Source organism: Equus caballus, chromosome 18 (genome assembly GCF_041296265.1).
Source record: "Equus caballus isolate H_3958 breed thoroughbred chromosome 18, TB-T2T, whole genome shotgun sequence".
Taxonomy (NCBI): domain Eukaryota; kingdom Metazoa; phylum Chordata; class Mammalia; order Perissodactyla; family Equidae; genus Equus; species Equus caballus.
This window is the reverse complement of record NC_091701.1, coordinates 81884885-81909656: the sequence shown is the minus strand read 5'-3', so window position 1 is coordinate 81909656 and position 24772 is coordinate 81884885. Positions and strand designations below refer to the sequence as shown.

The window sequence follows — 24772 nt, the reverse complement described above, 5'->3', positions numbered from 1 at the left end:
CTTAGATATACAGAATCGAGATAATTCATGAGATACTATCAACCTAGCAAGGCCCCTATTTTTATTTTATTATTTTATTTCATCATATTTTGTTTTGTTTTCTCCCCATCCCTGATTCCCCCGGCACTCCCATAAGCACCGTCTCAAGAGCGTTTTACATAGATCCTTCTAATCCACCGTCCGCGTGTTTATTTGGAAGATCGCACTGTATCATTTATGTATGCTTTTTAGTCACGTAGATGACAATGTGCTATAAATCTGGTTCTTTTTTACTTTTCATCTAACATAATGTTTTTGTCATCTATACATTTTTCTCCTTATAAATCCAGTTCATTGCTTCTTAGTCCTGCAGATTATTCCAATACATGCATCCTTTCCTGATTCTCACATGGAGGACATTTCACTTATTCATTTCCCCCGTGGATACGTCTACTCTCTAGTGCGTACTTAGATCACTTCCAACTTTTTGGTACCATAAATAATGCTACAACAGCCCTTTAGCACCATGTTTCCTTGTGGATCTCTGAGCAAGAGATTTCCTAGAGTGTATTCCCAGGAGTAGAATTTCGGGGTTTTGAGGGTACACACATACTTTATTTCACTAAGCTCTTCCAGATTGCTGTACAGAATGTTTGCACCGATTCAAAATTTCACCAAAGTGAGGGGGAAATTTCCCCACATTCTTGCCAGCACTTTCTGATTTTTGCCAATCTGATGGGTGTAAAATGGTATCTTATTTTTTAAAATTTGCATTTCCCTGATTACTAGTGAAGATATCTGTCATCCATGTACTTAGAGGCTATTTTCATTTCCCCATCTGTAGTTGCCTGTTCATGTCCATTGCCCATTTTTTCTTTTGCATTTCCTCTTTTTTTCTTGTTTGCTTGCAAAGTTCTTTATATATTCTAGACATCAATTCCACATCACTTTTGCAAATACCTTTTTCCCCAATATTTTGCTGATTTCTTTGTGGAAAAATGGGAGTCTTTAATTTAGATGTGGTCTAATCCACCAAACATTTTTTCATCGGCAGATTTCCATTAGCAACCCCTACATAAAATCCTTGTTTGACTCTTCCTTCTGATACACTAAATATAAACGTAGCGCAAAGAGCGGGGTCTGGTACACTGAGCAGGCCGGAATAGGGTGGAGCCAGAACGAGGCTCGTCTCACTTTAGGTCAGAGCACCAAGCTGGAGACACCCGGCACGTGTGCAGTGTTGCTTAGAACAGAACCACATCACAGTCGTGTGTTTCAGTGTGGATCCACTCATCACATTCCCAGGTTCCAAGTAAAGAGGATAATGCATTCTCTTTGTCCTCTTGCTCCCTCTAAGGAGCATGCAGATAACTAATTAAAATATTTTGCATGCCACCTTTGATGTTCGGTCTGAACTTCCTACTCGCTTATTGTTCAATTCTGTCCCAGCTGTTGTTTGGTGTTTTGGTCTCGTTTTGTTTCAGTTTTTTGGACCTTAGTTACACAGGGTTGATGAATCAGACTCATTAGTTTATGGATTATTATCATTATTTGTCCCTGCAAAGCTCCTCTTTGTTTGTTTTTTATGAATGTGTGTATATATCCACATATCCACATGTGCATATGCATACATCTATCTTATCTATTTATCTGTCTATCTATCTATCTATCTATCATGGTTGATGGAATTATTGATTCCAAATATTTAACTTCCCTGCAGTGGTATTATATATCTACATCCTTGCCATAGCCACCTGGTGAGTAGGGCATTCTTCCTGCCACTTGACTTTAGGCTTGGCTGTGTGACTTGCTTTGGCCAGTGGGATATTAATCCCTTTGCATTAGCATGGTTGGGCTCACCCACTTGAGCTCCTGCCCTTCATCACAAGAAGAACGTACTGTGAATAGCCACTAGTCTGAGGAGGATGAGAAACGTATGGAACAGACCTGGACCCAATCTGTAGCTGTAACCAAGTTCCCAGCTTAGGTCAGCCAACTCCCAGCTGACCTGTAGATGAAGAGAAATAGGTTTTTGTGGTTGTAAACCTCTGAAATTCTAATGTTTGTTATGTAGTAGGATTGCAACATAGCTGACTATTACATCTTCCTTCCTCCTTTCCTCCCTCCCTTTTTCTCTCTCTCCTTCCTTTTCTTCCTCCTTCCTTCCCTCCCCTGGTCTTCTTCCTTCCTTCATCTGTCTATTTATCCCATTTTATCCTCATACACGATCTTTTCCCTCCAACCAGGTGAATGTGTTTTATATGTATCTTTTAAATTCAATATGTTGTTGAAATATGTGTATTTTTGAGCGTACATAATTTTTGAATTTTTGTAAGTGGGACTGTATTATACATCTCATTCTGTTTCCAACTTTTTCACCCAGAATCTGAACATCTGATCCTTTGGTTCTAACTGCTGCATAACACTCCGTGATGTGTACCAATTACATTTTTCCTATCCACATTCACGGTGATAAATACTCAGGGTGCTTCCAAACCCCTTACAGACCCAAAGAACCATTTCCTTGGGATACATGCCCAGGTGGAGTTGCTGGCTCATAACGCAAAGGCCTGCTTAATAAGACTAAGTAGTGACAAACAGCCCTCCAGGCTGCCCTCTGCCAGCAGTGCATGAGAGTCCCTCTGTCCCTCTTCCTTACTGGCCTTTGGCATTAGCCAACGTCCTCTTGTTTGCCAGTCTAATTGTTTTCACATGCATTTCACTGATTAGCAACGACGTGGAGCATCATGACGGATGCCTGTGAGCCTTTTGGGTTTCCTCTTCTATATCTTGCCCATTTTAGCTATTAGAGTTGTTACCTTATTAATTTTTAGGAGTTCATTGTATATTCAAAAAGTTTTATCCCTTGTTAGTTTAGATGCTGCAAATATCTTCTCCCATTTTGGTAGGTGTCTGTGAACTCTGTGTATAGAGCTCTTGATTGAACTAAAATTCTTAACTTCTGTGTAATTTAGTTTACCTCATTTTTTTGCCTTGTGATTTATGCTTTTGAAGTTTTGTTTGAGAGGTCATTCCCTGCCCTAGGTCACAAAGATATTACCCTACATTTTGTTCTTTTAACCTAATCATTTTACCCATCACATTTATGTATTTTTCTTATTTTTTAAAGTTCTGAAATTATAAATGTACGTATTGAACTTTACCGAAAGTGTTTTGCATCTGAGATGATTAGGTAATTTTCTATTTTTGTCCATTAATGTGGTGAGTTATATTTATAGAATGTCTGATTCACTCATTCTTCCATTCCAAGGATAAACCTGATTTAATTATGAATTTTTTTTAGTATACTATTAGGTTAACTTTACTTAACATTATTACATCTGTGTTCATACATGAAACTGACGTATAAGTGTCTTTATTATACTGTTACAAAGCAGTACTTATTCAATTAAATTCTTATTCAATTTTGATATCAAGGATATTCTAGCCTCGTGAAATGCGTTGGTCTGTGTTACGGGTTGAATTGTGTCTCCCCAGAATTCATATATTACAGTCCTAATCCTACAGCACCTCAGAACGTGACCTTCTTTGGAGACAGGATCTTTACAGAGGTAATGAAGTTAAAGTGACGTCACTAGGGTGGGCTCTAACCCAATATGACTATCTTTATGAAAGGGGAGATGTGGACACAGAGACGCTCACACAGGGAGAGCACCATGTGAATGGTGGATCACAGCCATCTACCAGCCAGGCAGAGGAACCTGGAACAGATTCCCTCTCACGGTCCTCAGAAGGAACCAACCCTGCCAGCACCTCGCTTTTGGACTTCTAGTCTCCAGAGCTGCGAGACAATACATTTCTGTTGTTTGAGCCCCCAGTTTGTGGGACTTTGTTATGGCAGCTCTAGCAGACTAATACAGTCAGCCTTCCCTTTTTCCAGTTTTGGCCGTGATTTAAATAAAATAGAGATTATTCAGAACTAAGCAGGGGCCGGCTCCGTGGCCGAGTGGTTAAGTTCTCATGCTCCACTGCGGCAGCCCCAGGGTTCGGATCCTGGGCGTGGACATGGCACCACTCGTCAGGCCATGTTGAAGCGGCGTCCCACATCCTACAACTAGAAGGACCTGCAACTAAGATATACAACTGTGTACAGGGCGGGGTTGGGGAGAAAAAGCAGGAAAAAAAAAAAAAGATTGGCAACAGTCATTCACCCAGGTGCCAATCTTTAAAAAAAAAAAAAAAGAACTAAGCATTGTAGTATATTATGAGTATATTTTCTTTCTTGTACCATTTGTGTTTTCCTTGGCACCAATACTTGATTTGCTTCTCTACGTGCTTAGCTTTGTCAGCACAAAACATTAATTCACCCCCAAACTTTTTACCGTGAGTAAGTCTCTTCTCAATGCATTCAAATATACCAGGTGGTCCAAAATTTCATTTTCCTGGAGCCATGACCTCCTCCTGTAACATGGACTTGTCGTTCCCCAGCTCTGCCACGTGACGCTCACCCTGGAATCTCTCCCCACACCTCGAGGATCTCCTCTGCCTCTGTCCTGTGACGAAAGTCCTGTTTCCTGGATCCCATGCTTTTCCCTTTCTTGGTTGACTGTTTTTGGTGGATCACATCCTACGGTGGCACAGGACAAAGTGTGCGAAGGGCATATTTTTCCTTTAATTTTAGGAAATTCTTCACCATTACAAATATTTTCTTCCTCCGTCTGAAGCCTGCTTTCTCTCCGTTCACAACTCCTAATTGATGGGGCCTGTTACTCCTGGTTCTGTCTTCCATATTGCTTACCTTTTACCTGATTCTTTCCAACTTTTATCTCTTTCTAATGACTTTTAGGATAGTTCTTGTATATGATTTTATAGCTCACCAATTCTTTCTGCAGCCAGGTTCGTTCACTCTGCTATTCAGACTACCCATTGATTCTTGATATTTTCAACACTAATAGCTCTCCAACTGGATGTTTTTGCTTCACGTCCCCGATCGTCTCCTGGGCTCCCTTACCGCCCTGAGGCTACGCCACTCCGGACTGCGCTGGCCTGCCCTGAGGCGGCCGTGGGTAAGCGGGGATCTGCCAAGACGATGAGGAGGAGAGAAAACTGTTCCCAGTCATTCCCTTTCTCTGGCCTCTGACCTGCCTTCCCGCTGTTCTTACCATTTCCCGTCTTCCCAAGGGCTGCTTGCAGGAAGCGGTAAATTCTGAAGGTTCTGTGTTCCTATAGCCTCTTAACTCTCGTGTGGCGTCTCCAAGTTGAGTTGTAGTGGAGAGGTGGCGCCAGCCAATGATCTGTGCTCACCATCTTGTCCAGACTGTTAAACCCGGATTATCATTTCTTTTTTTCATTCTAGGACCTTCATTAAGTAATCTCATTAAGCTCTGGTGTTTTTCTTCTATATGTAAATTGAAAGTGATAATATTTGTTCCCAATTTTACAGGAATCTTGGGAAAATTAAAATCATGAGATTGAGAATTATAAATTTTTTTACCATGCTTAAAAATGGTTCCAATTATTAAAATTCCCAAGAATCTGTCGTTCTGATGCTAAAACATTGGAAACACAGGTTCTATTCTGGTTCTGGGTCTAGTTTTCGTGTCGAGAGAAGTGATCCTGACCCAGAGGATGTTCCATGGGAGGTATGTTGGTTATAGTCCAGTCTTTGGGGCAGATGGACCTGGGTTTAATTCATGGATCTGCCATTTATTATTACATCTTAGTTATCTTTGTATCTCCAGGGCCTAGCATAGTTCCTGGCAGACAGTAAATCTTCAATAAATGGGTACCAAACAGAAAATGTTTAGCATCTCTAAGCTTCAGTTTCCTTCTCTTAAAAAGATGGGGATAATAAATTCCTAACATAAACCTTGGCACAGAGTATGTAATAATAACAAATGTTAGTTCCCTTACCTCCCTCCGCCTTCTGTGGTCTCAGCCACTGTGTTGCCCATGTTGCTTGCTATCTGAGCGCCCAAGGAAACCTGTGCTAACTTGCTGTTATCACCTCAAGTTTTAGAACAGAGCAATGAGGATGATTTTCTCCAGCTGTTATTCACACAGTAATTTCCTAAAGAGTAAATTATGAAGAACCCAAACTACAAAATGCATTCTAGAGTCTGAATCAGGTTAGAAGATACATTAAAGCTAGTGAAATACCTGATTTGGAAACAGATTTTGGAGTCCAAAAGCTAAGGAATTCATATGGCCTGATACAGAATTCAGATTAATTTCATTCGTAATTTCCCAGTGTTGCCTTTTGAAGGGACATTGATGAAAAATGTCAGATGGAAATCTAACCTGGTCTTATCTTTTTCTTAAGTGATATATTTTGTTTGCTTTTTCTTTTTTTTTTTGTGAGGAAGATTGGCTGTAAGCTAACATCTGTGCCAGTCTTCCTCTATTTTGTATGTGGGACGCTGCCACAGCATGGCTTGATAAGCAGTGTGCCAGTCCATGCCCAAGATCTGAACCCACAAACCCTGGGCCGCTGAAGTGGAGCACGTGAACTTAACCACTGTGCCACCAGGCCAGCCCCTTTGTTTGCTTTTTATACCAGAATTGGCTTGGATATTGGGACTACCATCAAGGGTACAGAAGCAAAAAGGCAAATCCAAGAGAAAGGTAAGTCTTGACTCCTTCTTCATGAGATTGGTTGGCAATTACGAGATTCCATTGTAACTTTTTTTCTCTCCCAGGTGTTTCTAAAACAACATAAGGGAGAAATAAGACCAAAGCCAGAACAATTTAAAACAAGTCATCCACATCCTTGGCCCAGTTAGATCTTGGTCTTAACATCATTGCTTCCAGTTCATCTCAGTGCCTTAAGGTCGTGTATTAGAGTATGTGGTTGCAAGCAAAAGGAATGGATTTTGGCTAACTTAACAAAATGGGAATTTATGAGAGTGCAGTGCGGGAGGACCATTGAGGGAAGCTGACAGAATGGAAAGGAAAACCCAGGCACTGGACTGAACTAGGGAAAAAAGAAAACAGATTGCTTTAGCATTCTTAGTTTCAAGATTTACTCACCCATCTCACTAGGCTCTGCTGCCAAGATGGGTGTGGGCCCTCCTCAAGATTTAGGAGGGTGGCTCTGACTGACCTGGCTTTGTGACATTTCCATCACTCATTTGGGGAGGGGAGGAGCTTTCACTTACAGTCCCACCCAGACTATACATCTTGGGGGAGATAAACTCTCCCTAAAGGGAAGGAGATTTCATTACCAAAAGACAGGGGCATGGATTCTGGATAATCAAAGAAAGAACAATTGTCTACTATGTATCATTCCCAAATGCAGTTTAAAAGAAGAATCTTTTAAGTCAGAAAGCTTCTTAATGAGTCCATTAATGAATTTAAAATTCAAATGTCAACAAGTCATGACTTAAATTTAGTGTTCTCTTCTTCGAATTATTGGGACTAATTTGAGGAAATGCCATACTCTTTATCGATTGTATTAAAGATGAGAACAATTTCCTGAGGAATAATTTCAGGAAGAGACAAAGGACAGTAGTTGTACAAGTAGGTGAACAAGTTGACCTTCTGGGCTTGCCTACTAACCTACGTTATAATCAACCTGAGTAATTCAATTTACCTAGCCTTGCAAATCATTAAAAAATAAGTAAAAACATAGGCCTGCAAAAATTCTGCCTGGCCTGCAAAATGTGCTTGGCTGCCCTCCATATTACCATCCTCTTGAGGCCTGGGCTTCTATCGTGGACAGAGTAAGAACACGCACACTCTGATATACTCCAGCACTCTAGAACTCTCTCCTCCATGGCTTCCCGGGAACCACCCCCCACCAACACACACATGAAACAAACAGAATTGAAGGAATGTGGAGGAGGGAGGGGATTGTTTTCTCATGAGGCTTCACGTGGCTTCTTTTCCACCCACGGCATGTGGCAGGAGGTGATTTTTGCAAATAAATTAACCCCTGTGCTCTTCAGTGTCAATAATACTTTCCCATTTTGCTGGGGAATTTGAATTATTGACTGTCTTGTGTCTTCATTCCCTGGAAGGTGAATTGAAGGAATTCATGTTTTTGAAGTCATTTTTTAAAAAAAACTTGTGTATACCTTTCTAGCAATTGGGTATTATTTTATTCATCCTTGATTATCTTGCAAAATGAGATACTGACTAAAAGCACTACTCCCAGTTTCTAGTGAGGCACAGAGAGGATCAGTCTATGCCTTTGAGAACAAATTGGTTTCAGAGTATTCATAGAACCTTCTAGCACAAGCTGGCCCAGCATAGGATACGTTAAGTGTCTCCAGTTCAACATCTACATTCCCCTGGCAGCAAATTCCTAAGACTTTGAGGGAGAGGCTGTCTTCCAAACTGATAACATGATGATTTTCTGAGGTCCCTTTTTAATGTGTGCCTTTAAAATCAATCTTCAATATTTGTAATACTCTGAGAAGGAGAGAATAAGTGATCAGTCGTCTCAGTACTTATCTGAGGGCTTAGACACCTATTTAACTCAAGAAAAACATATTTTAGAAAGCCATGTTTGAACTCTTTACTATAACAAACAAACAGTAACAAAATACCCTTACAAGTTGTTGAGAAAAGCATGGCGACGCAGAATAAAAGCAGGAGGCTTGGAATTCCAGATAAAAATTCCAGCACTGCCTCTTGCTAGCTGTGGGCAAACTACATATGTCCTCTTGAAGCTTCAGTTTTCTCATCCATTAAATGAAGGAAATACATAGTGCAGATTTTGCAGGGAGAATTAAGCAAGCCTAATGTATGCAAAGGAGTTGTGAGCTCTCTGTATGCAATATGAACCCAATAGAGGTAGCTATTGGGAGAGAGAGTCCACGCCTAGGAAGCAGGCTGAAATGACTTGAGGTTTAATGTCTATTTGCTCTTCTACAGGAAGCAGATGACCAAGCCGTTTGTCTTTGGGCGAAGAGCCGATGAGTTCAAAGTAAATCTCCAGCTCTTCATGCCCCCAAGACAGCTCTCCAGGAAGGGGGGTTTGCCCTCCTTTCAAGGTCAGTCTCTTTTCATTTTTTCCCCAAACCCTCCCCACCCCTACACCCACTTCTCATTTACACGTTTAGTTACCTCACAGCTTTTCTCTCTAGTCTGTTTTATGCCTTCTTTCCCCCCATGTAAGAGAAAGACAGCTTATTTGATGATATTTCTCATTCGCTAAAGAAAGTGCTAAGTCACACAGTTCCAGGGTCCGAGGAGGGGGTGCTCCTCTGGCCAGGAGAGCCAACGGCTAACAGCCATCACGCTAACTTTCAGTACGGATTATTATTATTATTGAGCTTAAAGCACCTTGGCTGTTTGCCCAGCGTGTCCTTGCTAACTCAGGGTCACAAAAAAGAGTAATTCTCCGCCACAACTCAATAAGACATGGGATCTGCATGATTAAATTGACCTTAGCATTTGGGATCCTGAAATAATGGCACTCCAAATTAAATTAAAAATGGGTTAGATTGCTTTCAGTGAAGAATTGCTGTTATCCTGTACCTTTCTTCTTGCTCCCCTCCAAAGCCTTTATTGATTTCGTTTTTGCTCAGATCTGATAATATCTGTGCTATTGTTTGGAGGAATTTAAAATACTTACAAAGACTGAGACCAAATTAATAAATTAATGGAGGGAAATTGGAGAAACAAAGAAAATGAGGTGATCTGAATATACACACACGTTGCTCACGGAGGTTGCTTCTGTGGTAGACACTTCCTTTAATGAAGCCAGAGCAGAATCCTTTGTTCAACGGCCGCTTTCTGGGTGAATGTGTTTAGGCAGGACATGAGACCACTGGCCCTTGGACAGCTCCTGCTCATTTACCCCGCAGCAACCACGGTGCCCACACAGACCATTTCGATAATTAAATTCCCAGAAAACCTGCTCTGAATCACTCAATAATTGACTAAATTTGTATTTGGATGCCGTTGCTGATGAGAACAAAGCACCAAGCAATAATGCTTTCAGTTTCACCATGGTTTTATGACCTTATTGGACCACCAGGGACCTGGTACATCCCAGGGGGAATACTTTTCAATTTAATTAACCTGCAGACATTCAGCTTAAAGAGTAATAAATAAAAGACAAATACTCCCCTTTCTCCTATTTGTCTCTTATGGAGAATTACAACTGCTAATAATGTAATAATTGAAATCTAAAATAAAGCTACACAGGCAGGGAGGTGATCAGACGGTGGGGGGGGGGTGGGGAGAGGGGAGCCGCGGAGGGCTTGTTGGGACGTCTCTAGGCTAGACCTGGTGGACTAGGGTTCTCCTTGGCTTTAAGCCACTAACTTGGAGGCAAAGAAGAGAGAATTCGCTACTTTCACAGGTGGATTTCAGGAGTCTCAGGAAGGGGCCCTGCTCACCGCCTCCCCTCCCAGTGCGCTGAGCCTCTCACTAGAAACAAAGCCTTTCTTTCCATTGTTACGTGGAAGGTTTGGAATGTGAAGTCTCCCTGGTGAGGGAGGGGATGATGTAAGCTCATTAACAAGAGGGGCAAGTGGCTGATGTCACATCCTCTCCTGAGAGCTGATTTTGATGAGGAAAAGAGGGGAGAAAGACCTGGGCTTTGAAGAGGGATGGGGAGGGAAAGAGTCCAGGGTTTGTCATACTTCATGCTTCTCCTGGGGCTGTTTTGGTGATGAAACATCATGCCTCCTCATCTGAACGGCAGACTCCTCGTCTATGGATACGTATTAAGCATTTACTGCGTGCCAGGTTATAGGAGAGGTGCTTTCCCACACAGCGTCTCTCAGAATTATGATAACACTGCTGCAAAATAGGATTCCTAATCTCCTCTTGCTGGAGAAGAAATTGAGGCCGGTATGCATTAATTAATTTATCCAAGATCATCTGGCTTCTAAAGGGCAGAGCAAGGATTGGAATCAAGGCCAGCCTAATCCAAAACCCACATGCTTTTTACTCCCACCATGGTTGCTCATAACAGAGCTTGATCTCAAGTGTGGGGATGATTCTTTTGTTTCAAAATACCAACTAAATCAAAATTTTGCCATCAAACTTGGAATATTTTGGTGAAAGGAGTCAGAAGGATTAAGTCCGTTTAACAGACGAGATGGGAAAAGGATATGCAGGGACCAACCCCAGTTTCCACTGCAAAACAGAAAGTATTTGGGACTCAGTGTTCTGAAGTTATACTCAACTGCTGACTGGACTCCTCCTTTTGGGTCTCCCTCAGGTACCTCAACTCAGTGTGTATACAACTGAACCCATCGTCTTGTATCAGCCCATCGCCCATACCCCTTTCCTGCTCTAACATGGTCCCTCTTATATTTCCTTTCTTGACTGCGGGACACCATCATTCATCTTTAGTCACTTTAGACAGGAATCTAAAAGTACTTCTATATTTCTCCTTCTGCTGTACCCCCCTGTTCTGCCCCACAAATCTAATCAGTCCTGTTGCATATACTTTCCAAATTTCTCTCAAATCACTTTACTTTTTCCTTTTCTCCATCTCCAACGTCAACTCCTTAGTTCATGCCCAGTCATTTCTCCTCTGTGTGAATGCTACAACCTCCTGAGTGAACTGGCCACACTGCATCCTATCTTCCCGTGCTGCCTCTCCCGGTCACCTTCAAATTGATGACAGATTGGTTTCTCCAAAACCCGAAGCCTGATACATAGAAAATGCTGAATGAATCAATAAGATAAGCAAGCAAACAAACAAAAAATTAAAAACAAATCTACTCTCAATTACAAATATTAGAATAGTAACAAATCAGCTAGAAAAAATACAAGCAGTTTGTAGTCCTTTAAACTGAGGTAAGATATACACAATGAGATATAAATCTTACGTGTAAAGTTCAGTTTTGTCAAAATATACACCTATACAAACAACAGCTCAGCGCACACAGAACATTTCCATGGCACTGGAAATTTCCCCCATGCCTTTCTCTGACGGTGAATGATATTGAGCGTTTTTCACATGCTGGTTGGCCATCCATATGTTTGCTTTTGTGAACGTCTGTTCACATTTTTCACCTGTTTTTAAATTTGGCTGTTTGTAATTGTGAATTTGTGTGAGTTCTTTATAAATATGGATGAGATCTTTGTCACATAAAACTAATGTGAATATATTTTCCCGGGCTCACCTTTTCACTACTTAATTGTGGTTTATGAGGAGGAGAAAAATTTGAATGTTGGTGAAGTCTATCTGATGAATTTTTTTCTTTTATGGTTACTGCTTTTTGTGTCTTGTCTAAGAAATCTTTCCCAACCCCAGGATTTAGTGATACTCTTCCGTTTTCTTCTAGAAACTTGACATTTTAGCCATTACGTTGAGGTCTAGAAGCCATTTAAAATCAATTTTGTGTATGTTGAGAGGTAGAGGGTCATAGTTTTTGATTTCTGCCCCATATGGATATCTAGCGCCATTTGTTGAGAAGATTTCCTTCCCCTATATAATTGCTTTGGTGCCTTTGTTGAAAATCAATTGACTTTGTACGTATCTGTTTCTGGATTCTGTTATGTTCTACTGTTGGATACCAATTCTACACTGTTGGTTAATACGCCTTTGTAGTAAGTTTTGAAACTGGTAGTGCAAGTACTCCAACTTTCTCAAAATTGTTTTGGCTATTCTAAATCCTTTGGATTTTCTTATATATTTAAAAATATTATCCTGTCAATTTTCACAAAGAAAAGGCAATTGAGAGTTTGACTGAGATTGTGTGGAATCTTTAGGTCTGTTTGGGGAGAAATGACATCCTAACAATAGTGATTTTTCCAATCTATGAACAATGTTTTTTTTTCCCCATTTTTAATGTTTTATTAATTTTCTTGTAGGTGTAGGTCTTGCACGTCTGTCATTCAAAATATTCTTAGCTATTCGATTTTTTTTTAAAAGATTGGCACCTGAGCTAACAATTGTTGCCAATGTTTTTTTTTTTCCTCTGCTTTTTCTCCCCAAATCCTCCCAGTACATAGTTGTGTATTGTAGTTGTGGGTCCTTCTAGTTGTGGTATGTAGGACGCCACCTCAGTGTGGCCTGATGAGTGGTGCCATGTCTGTGCCCAGGATTCGAACCAGCAAAACCCTGGGCCGCCAAAGTGGAGCATAGGAGCTTAACCACTCCGCCACAGGGCCTGCCTCTATTCGATTTTTTGTTGCTATTTTAAATAATGTTTTTAGAAATTTCAATTTCTAATTATTTACTGCTAGTATGTAGAAACATATTTAGAATATTCTACATAAATAATCATGTGAATATGTGAATAAACCTAGTTTTGCTTTTCCTTTCCAATCTTTATACCCTTTATTTCTTTTTCTTGCCTTAAGATTTCTAGTGCAATTTGAATAGAAGTGGTGGAATTTGCATGCTCCCAAAGTTAGAGAAAAGAGATTTAATGATCTGCCATTGAACATGGTGTTGGCTTTAGGCTTTTTGTAGATGCAGCTGTAGATCAGGTTGAGGAAGTTTCCTTATATTTTCTGTTTACTGAAAATTTTTATCATGAAGGGGTGTTGAGTTCTGTCACATACTTTCCTGCCTCTATTAAGATGATCATATAGTTATTCTCTTTTTTTCCTGTTAATGTGGTGAATTATATTGAATGATTTTTAAATGTTAAACCAGTCTTATGTTCCAGGCATGAACCTCACTTGGTCATGATGTGTAATTCTTTTCATGTGTCACTGAATTCAATGCGCTAATGTTTTATTAAGGAGCTTTGCATCCATGTTCATGAGAGATATTGGTCCATAGTTGTCTTTACTTGTAGTGTCTTTGTCAAGCTTTCACCTCAGGAATGTAGCGGCATCATGAAACGAGCTGAGAACTATTTTCTCCTATATTCTTCTCCATTGCTCTCCATTGCTGGAGAAACACATCTTTATAGCTTTTTTGGTTTGCTTTTTGTTGCTCTAAGGCAATGATTTTCAAATCACCTAGAGAGTTTGTTAGAACAAACATTGGTGGGCCCTTGCCCCTGCATTCCTGATTCCATGAGTCTGGATAGAGACTGATAATTTTCATTTTTACCAAATTCCTAAGTGATGCTGATATGGCTAGACTGTAACCCAAACTTTGAGGACCACTTTTCTATGGCTTAAAACATGCATCTTTAACTTATCATAATTTACTCAGAGTTAATATTGTACCACTTCATATAAAATGTATGAAAGTTTCAACAATAAAATTCAGTTTAATCACTATCTTTTTTGCTATTGTTGTCATATGTTTTATATGTACCTAAGTAATAAAAACAAAATAAATTTTATTATTTTTTACTTAAAGAGTGATTTTTTGCAGCAAAATGAAGAGAGGGAAAATATATCTTCTATATTTTTATATATCTTTTATATTTTATATCTTTTATATTTTAATGTCACATTTGCTATTTTAGACCCTCTTCATTTCTTCTTATAGATCCAAATTTCTGACTAGTATTATTTCATTCAGATTAAAAAACTTCCTGTGGCATATCTCATAGTGCCCACATGCTGGAATTCTCTCCACTTTCGTTTATCTGAAAATATCTCATTTGACCCTCACTTTTAAAGGATATCTTCACTGCATATAGACTTCTAGTTGAGAGATGTTACTACTGTTGTTTTCAACACTTTAAAAAAATCATCTCATTGTCTTTTTCCCCTCAGTTGTCTCTGGTGAGAGATCAGCCATTTTCACATCTTTAGTCTCTTGAAAGTAGGATGTTTTCTTTTTTCCTCTGACTGCTTTTAAGATTTTCTCTTTATCTTTGGTTTTCAGTAGCTTGCTATGATCTGCCTTTACGATTTTTAAAAAATTTTGCTTGGGTTTGTCAGGCTTCTTGGATTTATAAGTTGATACTTTTCTTCAAATTGAGGAAAGTTTTGGCATTTATTCTTCATATATTTTTCTGTTTCATTCTCTCTCCTTCCCTTTTGTATCTCCAGTTACACGTGTTAGACTGTGTGGCATTGTCCTACAGATCAATAAATCTTCTTTCATTTTTCCTCTATCTTTTTCAGATTGGATAATTTCTTTTGATCTGCCTTCATGTTCACTAACTCTTCTATAATCCCTAATATATATTATGAAGCCTATGCAGTGAATTTTTCATTTTAGATACTGTACTTTTCAGTTCTGGAATTTTATTTATTCCTTTTATAGTTTCCATTTCTCTGTTGAGATTTCCCATCTGTTTATTTATTACGGCTATGTTTTCTTTTAAGCCTTTGAACACATTTGTAATAGCTGCTTTCATGTTCTTTTCTGTCTTGTCTCGGCTATTTAGGGGTCTGTTTCTCTTTATTGCTTTTTTTCCTTTTTATGGGTCATATTTTCCCACCTCTTCTCATATTTCTTAATTTTGCATTGTATGATGGACCTTGTAGATGATTTGTTGTAGGAAACTGAGTTATGCCCTCTTCTTCTAAAGAATTTTGAGTTTTGTTCTGGGAAGCAGTTAAATAACTAGAGGATCTTTCAGGTTCTGTTGGGCTTGTTTTATTCCTCTTTAAGGACAGGTCTGTTTTGGTTTTGAGCTTAATCTTGCATTGTGGCCGTTCCTTTGAGATCTGATTCTTACTCCTGAAGTGTGGCCTTTTAGAGTTTTTGGATGAACACCCAAGGTGCTCAGGGGGCCTCTCCAGTGGATGTGCCAGAGCTCCAGTGTCTCCCAGTGCCTCCCAGTGCCACACAGCTTCCTGCTTCTCCAGAGAGCTCTTGGCCCTGCAGCAGCTGCTCCACTAGACTTTGTGGAGTCTTTCCCTGCAGAGTTTCAGCCCAGCCTTCAGCCACGGACATATGGGGAATCCCCACAGACTTCTGGGACACCCCCTTTTGGAGCTCCCTCTTTTCTGGTACCCTGACCTGAAAATCCCAGGGACTTCTGCAGTCTAGAATTCTGACCTCTGCCTTTTCCACTCAGCAATACTGCCATTCTATGTGGGCTCCAATTTTCTACATTGTGGAAGGAAAATGTCCCCCAGCAGAAAGCCATGGAGATTCCTCTCTTCTCTCAGGGATCACAGTCCTTCACTGTAAGTCGTTCAATGCTTGAAAACAGATATGTCATATACTTTGACCATCTTTTATACTTGTTTATTGTGGGAAGGCAAATCTGGTACCAATTACTCCCTTATGGTTGGGAGCAGAAGTTTGAAAGTTGTTTGTATCCTTAAGTTAAGATTTTATGACTAACCACAAATGTGTTTGGTGAAAACAATGCAATAGAAACTGAAGTTTTTCTCACTGCCCTCCCTTCTGTCCCACCCTCACCCCTGTGGACACACACACCCCAATCATCTGCAAATTCTGAGCTCTGATTACTGCTGGGTATTCCAGTGTGGCTAGGGCTGTGTATTTAAGACTTTTGCTTCAATAGTGTTTCAAATTTTTTTCGTGAGTTGCCATGAATTAAAAATTTGAGAAGTTTGACATAAAATCCAGAGTTTCTACTTCTTTTTTATAATGGAAAGATCTGGTGGCACTCAATGAGCATGGCAACAGTAGCCTGGAGCAGAGCAGTGGTTTCCTTCTTTAGAGAGGCTATGTGTTTTCTGGTCTGCCACAGTCCCAAGCCAGTCCGTTTCACTCAGTTGTGTTGTCTGTCTTATCCCTGTAGCTATTTGTGTATGTGATCCTGGCATGCGGGCAGATAAACTTACACCTAAGTAGTATGCCCACAATATCCAGTGTGATCCACTCCATCATGGCCACGTTCCCCATGATAGCTTTATTCCGTTAATACACCCAATTTTCCCAAGCTCCTTCTGGGTATGTAACTATCTCACAATAGAAAATAAACAAAGGGACAGGGAGCAGAGATATGGAATGGAGTTAAATTTCGCCAGCACGCCCTGGTCTTCGCACAGGTGGAAGTTCATCAGTAAGTGGTCAAGGGCCAGGCGTGCTGTCTGCTTCCATTCTGATTCCAAGGTTAAGATGTGTTTATGCCTTTCAGCCAACAAACCTCTCTCATGCTTAAAAGCTTCTCAAATATTACTTTCTTGGAAATTCAGTTTGGCCCTGCTCTGAATTTTATACCCATGGTTTTGCTTGAAAACTCAAAGAAATGAAAAACCATAATTGTTTTGCTTATGTAATAGGAAAATTGTCTTTGTGTTTTATAATCAAAATGTTGCTTTTTAAAAAATTTATTTTGTGCATGTGTGTATGTTTTGGGGATAATAATGCTAACTAACATGTTTTGGGTACTTACTATGTACTAGGCACTCTGCTAAGCATGTTATAGGAAAGATGAAATTTTACCTTCAACAACGATCTTTGCGAGGTAGGAATGAATGCTTTTCTCTTTTTACAGATGAGAAAGTGAGGTGTGGAGAGGTTAAATACCTTGACTGAGAACAAACGGCAAGTAAGCAGTGAAGTTGGAATTCGAAATCCCTGAATTGAAAATGAATACCTGAACCAGGTGCAAACCAGCTTGTGTCCTTTGACTCCCTGACTGTCATGGTCATCAGCAAGAACGTCAAGGTCATGCTGCAGATCCCCACCTGCCACAACTCTTGCAAGTCCCCGCTTTGCACAATCCAGAGGGGTCTTTCATACCCGGAGTTACACTGCATGGCAGCCCTGCCGATTCGAGGATTCACCATGAAGAGGAATCCATTAAAGTGCACGCCTCTTTAGAGTAGAAGTTGGCAAAACGTGCAAAACAAACCACAAAATGTCACAATGAAATGTGCAAATCACACAGGAAGTGAATATCACCCTTCGCGCTCTCCACTGACTCTGCCGCTCGTCCTTGTGTATCGACCTCGCAGCTCTCAGACCCAGAAAGGAGGAAGGACAGAGGCTTGAAGCAAACTCTGTAGTGTTCCCGGAAAGACGTGGCTGAGGAGACCGGTAAACCTTGAGGAGTGCTCCTCCTTCTCACCCAGGGTCACGAAACACTGAAGCTTGAAGGGGCCTAGGAAGACAGTCTTCTCCAGACCTCTCGTTTTACAGATAGAGCGACTGGAGGCCAGAGGTGTGGTCTGACTCCCCAGCTACCAAGTCAATGAAGGCAGAGCTGAGTCCGGAGTCGAGGCCTTGTGGTCCTCCACTCCAGTACTCTTTGCACAGTACCACGGAGCCTCTGCTGGGCAGGACGTAGGGTCTGCTCAGAGGTCACTCTATTCCCCCTTCTGCGTGTGCAGCAGAGGAAGAGCAACATGTACATGAGGGAGCTGGCAGGGGGAGAACAGCGATGATTCACTCAAGAGCCAAAATACCACGTTATTAAAAATAGAGCTGACTCTTTCTCTTCTATTACCACCCAAACTTTTTCATAGCAATTTCCAAGCTGTCTTCCAAGAGTTTGGAAGTAAAGGGAAACAGAGGGTATTGTTTTATTTTATTGGTTACTTCTCTGATAATTAGTGCCAGGAAGCAGAGAAATTAGAATTGTGAAGCTCCTAAGGACACGAGCAAGGTGTGCGTAACTCCTCACTTGCTTCAGTGCTTTGATGTGGCGCCTGTGTCATGATGCTCTTTCATGCATCGTGTCCCATTGTCATAAGTGAAGAAAATGGGCTTGCAGAGGAGACCCGATTTTCCTCAGGTTGCACATCGACTGAGTCCAGAGCACCTGAAACCTCAGTAAGTTCAGTTACTCCTTCTGTGCATGTGCAACCCTCAAATCAAGTGTTTCCAGACATCAGGGAGACGTCAGGATGGGGAGGCAAATTCTGAGTGGTGGACAGAGCTGAGACGTCCTACCTACAGACACAGGCTCACAGCTGCGTGGTGATGGCCAGCCACTCAGCTTCTCCAAGCTATAATTTTCTCATCCACAAAATAACAACAATAGCTGCCTCATGGACTAATATATAGACGGACGATTATCTTTACACAAAATGGTTTTCATTTTCATTTCACTTCAAGGAGCAAATATTCGAGAGACGTTAGAACGTCTCCCCAGTTTGCTCTGTCGACACAAAATCTTCAAGAGTGACAAGAACGGAAGATCTCTAACTGCTTAGGTACAATCAAGTTATCAACAGAAACACCCAACCATGGTGGCAGCATGCCTTCTGATCACACTGCTCCATGGCACAACCATGGTCCCCTCTTTTTATGACTTTTCAGATCTTCCTATTGGCATGAAATAAGGCGGAATACAGCTTTTTAACCTTTCCTAAGCCTCCCTATTTAAATCCTTCATATAAAACTCTGCCTCTACTTTGATATGCTAAGCTGGTATGTGTACGGGTTTTCAAGAGAGAATAGTTGAACAGAATAAAGACTGTACACAGGCCCCTCTTCTGAGGCTATAAACTTTGGTACCTACTCATGTCAGTCATATTCTCAGGTCTGGAAACGGAAACAGAGTTCCACGATGTTACATTATGCATGTCAATAACAAAGTGTAAACTCTAGTGAAGGATAAGGATATCTTTCATGGGCTCGTAACCACAGAAATGATCGTAAATGAAAGTATTTAGTAAATGGCCAAGAAATAATATAATGAATTGTAATCAGATTTGTAGAGAAGACCTTTTGATGTGTCTGCCCAGCCACTACTTTACCAGTTTTCTGAGAACTATCCACCCATCCAAATGGGTAGGTCTTTTGTGGCTGTATTTATACTGACTAACAACTCTTTCGTTGGTCAAAGCTGATTGGATGAAAGATGGACAGTGGACCCAATCTGAGCCAATGAGATTCTCTCCTGGGGTTTGGACCTAGGGTGGTAATCAGTTAGTTGGGAGCCTTGATGCCAGGAACTGATGTGGTTCTAGAGTTGGACCCATGATACCCCACCATGTGCAAAAGGAGCTAGTGTGGAGAGACAAAAAATAAGGCAGGAACCTGGAGAGAAGGAGAGGAGAGTGACTGCACAGAAAAAGTGGCCGTGCACCCTCTGGTCCTCAGGGATTGTCCAGGTCCTATTTCCTTCTTTCCTGGAGCCTAAGGATTGTTGAATTCTGTGAGATAGACATGGATCCTCCTCCAAAATTCCCATTTTTACACATCTGAAATTGTGTGTTACTTATATAAAAACCTCTCTTGACTGAAGCTGTGTCTAAGATGATTAAGTGGTGAAGGTTATAATCCAGCTGCTCTCTACTGGGCGTGTCTTGTTGGGAGGCTGGGTTTCTCGTGCGGCAGTCCCGTGGAGCAGAGCCTCTGCTGGACACAGCTGCACGAAGCCCTTTGTTCAAGTTCACCTGCCATGTGGTTCTCTCTCTCCTCCCTGTAAGCGGATTCTCCCTGACTAAACCGGCAGCTCCTTTAGGGAGACGACTCTCCTTATTCATCTTTTCATCCCCTGTAGCACCTGGGCTGCGATGCTGTGGAATTTGCTGATGGTGTTTATGCAAAAAAAAAAAAAAAAGGAGAACTTTGTACTCTAATAATTTTCCATTTAGGCAAAACTTCTCTTGCCTCAGTTTAGGAAATAATCACATTTCTTTCTTTTTCTGTTGCAACCAATCTCTCTTCTCAGCTTTGTGTCAAGGAGGAGATAGGTTTATTTAGCCAGTAATTTCCACTGCAGAAAATCTTGGGCCCAGATTGCCCTGCAAAGGCAATATGTTCTGTTTTATTTTTATATTACATTATATTTATTTTAATTGCGTTCTCCATCTGGTCAAAGATAGCATTAAGCACCGTAGATGGAGAAAAGAAACAAAGAGATATCTAACCATGATAATAGTTTGTATTATTATTTTTTAAAGTCCAGGGGCACTGTAACCTCCAGGAATTAGGCAAAAATAGCCTTCCTGTTCAAGAGCTCCAGAAGGATTCTGGAGAGGAAGAGAGATCAAGAGAAATGGACGAAATCAGGGCCGCTGGTGTCCTCTGGGCAGCCCGGAGTGGACTCTTGCACCCAGCCCACACCTGGAAGCAGTTCTAGGACGGTGTGCACCACTGGGTGCAATTCTACACATAACCCTATCTCCAGCGCTTTCACTATTTCCAAAGTAGTTTCAGCAGGACATTAGTGCACAGTTTCAATCGCATGTTTTATTAATAAACCTTAGAAGAGACCCCCATGGGAGAGGTCATTTTCTTCTCATTTCAGGAGATGTTTTTGTGAAATTCAGCTAGCAGCTGGAGGTCTTCCAAATGAAGCTGATATTATGTCAATGGTTTAGTATACCGGAAACCAAATCCTAAAATTGGAAGCCTGCAGGGGAGGGCCAGGCTCGCGGCTTCCAGGTGAGGATGCCGGGTGAGGGGTTAGCGGGGATGCGGAATCATCTGTTCCTGCTTTTAAATCTGAACAAACGAGGGGACTCGGGGAAGAGTTTACACGTGAAAATTTGCCAAAGACGAGTGGGCGGTGACATTCCTGACTATGATCCATTCCTCCGCCCCCTCCTTGCAGTCTATCACTTGGGCTAGTTTACATTTCAGAAAACAAAAATCTGTCTGAAGCTCGCTGAAGTGAGTAATGGAATTTGTTGGTTCACGTCCTGACGGATCCAGGGGTACCTGGCTGCTGGTGTGATTTGATGCAGAGAGTCAGCAAATTCTCAGGGGTTCTGTTGACTTGAAAGCTTTTTGTCCACGTTAGTGTCAGTTCTTTTCTTCAGGCTGGGCCCAGGCTCAGGTTCTAGAAATGGTTTCACAGCTCTGAACATTGCATTCTTTCCCAATGTCAGTCAGAAGAAGAGAAAGCATCTTTCCTAGTCTTTAATGCTTTTAAGAGCAAGGAAGCATTTTCCCCTGAAACCCCAAGGAAAACTCTCCTTATGTTTTATTGGTGCACTCTGGGTGATGTGCTCATCTCTTAAAGTAAGGCCTGGGCAGGGGTGGACGGGCTTCTGTTTGTCAGAGCTCATCCCTGGAGCAGAGAGTGGGGTCGCTCCCACTGGGAGGGAGGCTTTTCCCCAAGGGGACTCTGGGATGTGCCATCATGAAAGAGGAAGAAACGGATACAGGCAGCAAAATCCCAGGTACCTACTACAGTTGAGAGCCGTGACGAGGACCGCGGCCTCCGGCCCTGAATGGGTGCCTTTCACCTGACGGTAACTACTACAGATGCCAATTTCAACATACGTTACAGAATGTGACAGAATAGATGTAACAACAAAAGGCAGAAAAGGACAACTGGTATTTTGGGGGCCTGCGAGGTCAGATGGGAGCTATCCTTGAAAGAGCATGCTGGAACCAGGAAGATGGATTTAATAGTTATAATCAAAGAAGGCAGTGTAGATACAACTGATTCACCACCCACATCCCTTTAACCAGGGAACTTTCCCAGCTGCTATGAGTGTTGGCTGCTAACAGCTTAAAGTCCTCCTGTCCTCCGGGATGACCTGCTATTGGCTGAAGGGAGCCACCTCGCCCAGGAAGTTAACCCGGCTCCCTCCATGCCCAGCCAATCGCTGACTAATGGGACAGAAAACTCCCACCCCCTTCGCTCAAGCCGAGACACATCTGTGGTGCAGTTTCTCTCCTGAGCCCCCGGGCCTCGGGCCAAGGCCAGACTTAGCTGAGACCACCTCCTGGCTCAGCTCTCTCTCCTTCCTGTTGATTCCCTTATGGCTACCTCCTGGAGAGCAGCCCCTCAGTAAATTCCACCACCTGAATCTCTGTCTCAGCCTCTGGTTCTAGAGAACCTGACTTAAAACAGAGGCCACGGTGCAGAGGAGAAAAGGCAATGGACCAACCCACAAACAGCTGGGAGCAGGAGCCTTTGTTGAGATGGTTTCCAAGAGTTGATGCGTGATAGGAATCAGAAGGTTCTTGAATTAATTGGGACTTTGCTCTTTCCAAGGAACAGAAACCAACCCCCAAGTAACCGTAAAAGGGAGCGTGTGTTACAAAGAATTGGGTGCCGCAGAGGACCTGGCTGCAGCCTTGCCGGAGCTGCCCGCCGTCTCAGCACCAGCGGCAGCTGCTCCTCCTCTCTCTCACCTGCACACCTGCTTCACTGTTTTCTTCTCTATCCCCAGGCCACAGGGCGAAAGACTGTCACCCAGAGCTCTTGCACCCAGGAGCCTGAACTGGACTCTGCTGTTGTGATGTTTTGTTCCAAGAGAAGGAATTTGATTGGCCCATTTGTATCACATAAGCCCTGGACCAATCAATCGTAGCCAGGAAGCAAAGGTTTGGGGCGGGTGTAGCGTTACACAAACACATCCCAGAAGCCTGTGGCCAAGCTTGTCCTGTGGCCCAGGTGAAAGAGAAGAGACAGTCCTCCAAGGGAGGCCTTTGATCAGATGACACTATGGGTGTCCACTATGCTAATGAAAGTAACACGTCCAGGGAGCATCATCTCATGGACTCCACCACCCGGAGGTGATTCCCAGCTCTGTCCTAGTCACAACAGTTATTAATGACGGAGATAGTGTACCCATCGGACTCAGGGACACTTAAAACTGGGAGGAGCCACTAATATGTTAGGTGATGAAACAGGGATGTTGAAAGAGTTTGGTAAACTTAAATAGTGTCCAAAGCAATAAGATTATAAGTAATAGACAAAGAAAGAATCCTTAATTAGTTATAAGCCAATATCACCTCCATAAGAAAAGAATCTTTAATTAGGTTAACAATCTATTTTGTAATAATAGGATGGGGGAAACCTGACTTGACAGTTGTTAGTTAAAAAGAGAATCTGGGAATCTTAGTTGACCATGAGCTGGTTGTAGCATGGCTTGGCTTCTAACAAAGTTTTCACCATTTTAGGCTGCATTTAAAAGTACAGTGTCCATGTCAGGGTAGGAGGCCAAGGTGCGGGAGAAGGTAGGTCGTGGGTCTGTCAGGCCAGGGGTGTGTTCAGTGCTGGGCTCCGTGCTTTAAAGGCCTCAGAAACCCAAATTCAGGAAGTGGAGGAATGCATATTTATTTAGCACCTATTACTTGCTGGACACTACAGACAGAGAGATTTTTAACTACAGGGCCCGGGTTACATGGGCCATCTGGAAATGCAATCTTATGAGAAATGGAACCAGGCATGTTTTGACCAGAGGAGAGCAGACCTATTAAGAGGAGATGTGTGTTCAGGTATTCAATAAGTGGTCACGTGGAGGAAGAAATAAGGCTGATTTCTGCTGTGCGAGGATAAAAGAAGCACATGGAGTGTGGAGTAGAGAGAGGCAGAGGCAGACTGGTGCTGAAGAAGAAGGAGCTTGCTAAGGAGTGGGGATGTCCTGTGTGAGGAAATACGCTTTCTTCCTGAGCGCCTGCACAGCCCTACGAGTGTCCAAGAGGAAACGGAGGTTAGCAGTGATGACACTGGCTGCCGTTTACTGAGCACTCCTGACACACCGGGTTCCATGACAAGTGCTTTACGTGCCCTATCTCAAACCCTCACAATAATCCTGCAGGGCGGCAAATTTATTCCTCCTATTTTAGAAATGGGGAGCCCGATGTCTTGAGGGTTAAGTGACTTGCTCCAGATTGTGTTACTTATAAGTGGCAGAGCCTGGATTTGAACCCATATCTGTTTAATTCCAAAATAGAGATGTTGCCAAGTAGATTCCTGCCTTAGAGGAGGTTGGATTAGATGACTATTAAGGATTAGCATACTAATTTTACTAACTTATTGGATCTCAGTTTCTGTCCAGGATCTCTGAAGTCTTTACCAAAGATAGAAGCATGATTCTAAGAAGAACCTTTTTTGGGAGAAGAAGGCTGATATTCTACCTCAATGAGGCCAGAATAAAAGAAAACAGATCTATTGGTAAGGATTGGCTGCAGTAATAAACAATTCTGAAATCTCAGTGGTTTAACCTGATAACTCTAGCAGAGGTGGGCAGGGGTGGTCCCCCACAGCAGAGACCCCAGCTGAGAGAGGCTTTATCTGGCCCACGCTGGCATCATCACAACAACAGCAGGTGGAAACACAGCAAATTGTGCACTGGCTCTTGAAATTTCTGCCTAGAAGCAACACACATCTTTCCACTCACAATTCTTTGGTCAACATGTGGTCACACCTAACTTCAAAGCCTG

At 42.0% G+C, this 24772-nt stretch overlaps 1 long non-coding RNA gene across 2 annotated transcripts; it reads left to right on the top strand.

The window, feature by feature from the left end:
- The first annotated feature begins 3836 nt into the window (after positions 1 to 3836).
- On the top strand, positions 3837 to 19885 carry LOC102149830 (uncharacterized). 2 transcript variants are annotated; one of them, XR_011428627.1, is made up of 4 exons: positions 3837 to 6564; positions 8818 to 8936; positions 15792 to 15903; positions 17187 to 19885. It is a non-coding gene; the product is annotated as an uncharacterized lncRNA (long non-coding RNA). The 2 variants fall into 2 exon arrangements; XR_011428626.1 differs by lacking the exon at positions 15792 to 15903 and having other exon boundaries at positions 4896 to 6564.
- Positions 19886 to 24772: the final 4887 nt, after the last annotated feature.